The 4,554-nt window shown below is 38.3% G+C and overlaps 1 pseudogene across 1 annotated transcript; it reads right to left on the bottom strand.

The window, feature by feature from the left end:
• Window positions 1–476: 476 nt before the first annotated feature.
• On the bottom strand, window positions 477–1,782 carry LOC309962175 (nucleophosmin-like; annotated as a pseudogene). Its single transcript has one exon. The product of its transcript is annotated as a nucleophosmin-like (transcript).
• Between the last annotated feature and the right edge of the window lie 2,772 nt (window positions 1,783–4,554).

Here is a 4,554-nt window from a genome sequence, read left to right on the forward strand (position 1 = left end):
CCACTCTTGATACGCACATCTTTCCCTTAGGTTCCTTTCATTTCTCATATGGCCTGTAACAAGAGCTTCCAAATATATCTCCCTGCTTCTAATCTCTTTCCCCTTCAATTCCTACAGGAGCAATCTTTCTAAAATACATTCTGATTATTTCACTCCCTTAATGAAAATCTTTCCATGGCTCCCCATCGCATAAAGCAATGCTTCTCAAACGTCATTCATTCCCATACCTCTTCCCAAGCGTTGCAAATGTTTCCTCTGCCTGGACTGCCTTCCTCTCTTTCTTCCTAAAGAATTCATTCCGTATAATTTACCTTATTTTATCTGTAATAAGGATGTCACTTAACGTAAACTGCAAATTTTATTCCAGACCTTTATTTTGTACCTTAAAAAAATCTTTGAGTGGCATATAATTTACATACATGAAATACATAGATCGCAAGTGTTCTGTTTAATGAATGTCAACAGTTCTACACATGTAACCACCACCCCAAGCAAGATCTAGAACACTTCTAGACCTCTAGAAAGTTCCCTAATGCTCCTTTCCAGTCAAGCAAAATATCTTCTTCCACTGCCCCAGCCAAAAAAAAAATTTTTTTTTTAGAAAGAGAAGCAGTGCTACTTTATTAAAATACTGGTTTATTTCACATGTATATATTTGTCTCCCCACCATTTCCATTTGTCTGACCATCACTACTACTATGTCCTATCATAACATTCCACACATACTTAAAACCAAGCAAAGGGTGGAGTTTTGTCTCTAAAAACTAAACAGGCATTTTGGACAACATATTCTTGGCAATGGAACCTGGACAACATTTATCAGACGTGGCGGGGAAAGTTCTCACTCTGCATTATAAAAAGGACAGCCAGATGTCAACTGCTACAGAAATGAAATAAGATGGAAAATTTTAACAAACTGTTTAAATTATTTTCTTAGAGAGACCTCCTCCATTGCCAGAGATCTTGAATAGCCTCCTGGTCAGTCATCTGGAAACAATTCTTCACATTATTGATGAACTTGGCTTCCACTTTGGGAAGGGGACCACCTTTTCCTATAGTTGCTTGCATTTTTGCTTTAATGTCTTCTACAGAGCTAGGTCCTTTTGGTGTTTTAGGAGTTTTTGTCCTGTTTTTTGAAGGATTCTTGACGTTTTGATCTTGGTATTGATGGTTTTGAGTCTTTTCCACTCTGGTTTGATTTCTGTGCATTTTTGGCTGGAGTATCTCGTACAGATTTCTTTACTGGAGCTTTTTCTTCAGCTTCTTCATCATCAAGTCATCGTTGTCATCATTATCATCTTCATCTTCATCAGCAGCAAGTTTTATTTTTTTCTGTGGAAACTTGCTACCACTTCCAGGGGCAGAACGCTTTCCAGACATACTTAGGAGTGTCACATCCTCCTCCTCTTCATCTTCTGACTCTGCATCTTCCTCCACAGCTACTAAGTGCTGTCCGCTAATATGCACGGGACCTGAACCACACTTCAACCGTAAGACCACAGGTGGTCTTATTTCAAAGCCCCCAAGGGAAATCGTTGGCTGTACAGACAATTTTGAAGTTGCCAGTGTTACTTTGATTGGACTGCCTTCATAATTCATCGCTTCTGCTTCAACAGTGGGCAATTCATCCTTTGCGCCAGCCCCTCTTCTTGAAGATAACTGGTGCTCATTTTCATCATTATCCACCTTAAAGTGATAATCTTTGTCAGCCTTTGGTTCACAACCGAAAAGATAGTTCTGGGGCCTCAGGGGGCTCATGTCCATCTCCATCGAATCTTCCATGGGTTGGTGGCATGCACTCAGGTGGGAGAGAAAGCGGACAGATAAATAACTACTGTTCCGGAGAACAGCCGCACAGGATGGCATGACACCACAGTAAAGCCAAAAATGTTATGACAGAAAAGATTTTAAAGGGGCTTCCCTGGTGGCGCAGTGGTTGAGAGTCCGCCTGCCAATGCAGGGGACATGGGTTCGTGCCTCGGTCTGGGAAGATCCCACATGCCGCGGAGCAGCTGGGCCCGTGAGCCATGGCCGCTGAGCCTGCGCGTCCGGAGCCTGTGCTCCGCAGCGGGAGAAGCCACAGCAGTGAGAGGCCCGCGTACCGCAAAAAAAAAAAAAAAAAGATTTTAAAGGTCACAGAACAATCATATTTTTTTCCATTGATATTAAAAGTGCTTTGCATGATTTCAGCTTGCATGATCATTTTTACGGTCCCACATTACTGTGCATAGAGAGGGTTGTTTGTGTTTTTTAACATTTTATTTCCTTTCTGGCATTTTAGCTATATCTGTTTATGTGTATATGTGCATATGCATGTGTGTGTGAATGGTTGCTCTAAAGTAGAAATCAGCAACTACAGCACATGGACCAAATCCAGCTCATGGCCTTTTTTAAAGAATAAATAATACTTTATTAGAATGCAGCGCTGCGAGACCACAAAGCCTAAAATATTATTATCTGACCCTTTACAGAAAAAGTTTCCCAACCTTTGCTCTAAAGTGATGGTTCTTACATTTTAACATGTATCAGAATCACAGAAAGACTGTTGAGCCATACCCCCAGAGCTGCTGACTCAGGTCCGCAGTGGAGCCAGAGACTTTCATCTCTAACAAGCTCCCAGGTGATGCCGATGCTGCTGGGCTGACTACGTCCTAAGAACCACTGTTTTAGAGATTATGTTATATAACTTTAACTTATTACAACCTCCCTCATACTATTTTGTACTACTTCAATCCCAACTTTTGTGCTCTTGTTATCATATATTTTATTTCTTTATATGCTCTTAACTCTATTGTACATTGTTATTATTTTTGCTTTAAATAGGCCATAGTTTTTTCTGTAAATAACACACAGTGAAATTGACTTCCTGTGGTGTACAGTTCTACAAATTTTAACTTATGTATGGATTCTTGTAATTGCCATCACAATAAGTCCCTCTGTTAAAGGATTTAGGAGAAACAAGGAGCATGAATAAATGAGGAATTTTACCACAGAGATGGAAAGTATAAAAAAAAGAATCAGAAGGAAATTCTAGAAATAAAAAATAAATATAAAAATTTAAGAATTCATTAGATGGGCATAACGGTCTTGCTATCGAGTGCAGGTAACTTCTCTACTGGAATGTAAGGTTCTCATGTTTTCTGCTCTTTTGCTTTATTCAGTGAACCAGCACTGTTAATATCCACTTATATGTTGGTCATTTCCAATTTGTATTTATTGCTGCTAACGTGTATCTCATATGATTTCTGAAGAGTATTGTCTGAAAAGTTTATTCTTGAAACTTTCAACTGGAAAAAGTTCTGGCAAAATTATTTTTCTTTCACAGTTTCTCAAAGCAGCCATAGAAACCACTTTGTTTTTCATGTTTGTTCCTATGGACCTTATTGTCTAATCATTTTCCAGGTAAGAGATTACAAGGTAGCCTTTTTCAGGTTTTCAATTAGTAACCTTTTATGGTCTTTCTTGGTGAGGTTTGTTTCCTGGTTTATGATCCCCTAGATACTTTAGGGAACTTTAGTGAGGAAAGCTTGTAGTTTCCGAGACACTCGGCAGCCACTGTGCCCCCACCTCCATCATCTTATTAAATTATGAAAGCTGTTAAGGAGAATGGAAAGACAGCCTAGAGGTGGGGTTCAATAACTTTTAAAACTTCCATTCTGATTATAATAAAGTATCAGGCTGCTATAAAGACATCAAGTTTCTTTCAGCTCCCAGGTCCAGGTTAATAAGCAGTAGAGTTACGTAAACATCTTTCCATTTGACACCTCACAATCCCTAGATGCCTTCTGAGGTATGTCTCACCCTTTTGTTTATACTATTATAATACAAACTAAAAATTGGTTTTCAATTTCTAATGTAAAATTCTTTTGTCATCTATGTTGTAATCCTGCCTCTAAGCATTTGCCTAAGTAATCTCTCTTGCCTGTTTTTTGATGAGGTGTGTCATAAAGTACTGTAAAGGGTGTGTTTACTTTGTGTTGCATTTATTGAGAAGTAGAAAAAAGGCCGTTCTATACTTTCCAGATGTTCCATCATTTCTTTGATGTCTGCAGAACAACCTGTGTAAATTGTTTCTACTAAGTTTGTATTGCAAATGTATTTTGAAATGAATTTTACCAGGATCCATCATATCATTTTGCTATGAAAACAATGGTACACATCTCACAACATGGCATTCAAAGTTTATTCCTTAAATTCTAGACTAATGCTCGAAGTAGTATATTTTATTATCTGGTTATGATTGTATTTGTTGTCCTGGGAGGAAGGCAGAGTGAGATATTATCACCTCACTTTCCACATGAGGAAGTCATTGGAAGACATTCAGATGTCACAGATAACATTTCCCTATCTGGCTATTAGCTTTCCACATTCAGGAGAAACTAATATCTGTTACAGTAATCAATTTTTAAAATACAATCCAAAAACATTATAGGGACACTTCCTTAAACTCTCTTTTCTTTATATATTTCTACTGGCATTACAATACTATTTTGACTTCTTCCTCAGATCTCTTTCTCCGAATACAGCCTTCAGCCAAATTCTGGTTTAAGTAAA

The sequence above is a fragment of the Leucopleurus acutus genome (assembly GCF_964270905.1).
Source record: "Leucopleurus acutus genome assembly, chromosome: 5".
In the NCBI taxonomy this organism is placed as follows: Eukaryota; Metazoa; Chordata; class Mammalia; order Artiodactyla; family Delphinidae; genus Leucopleurus; species Leucopleurus acutus.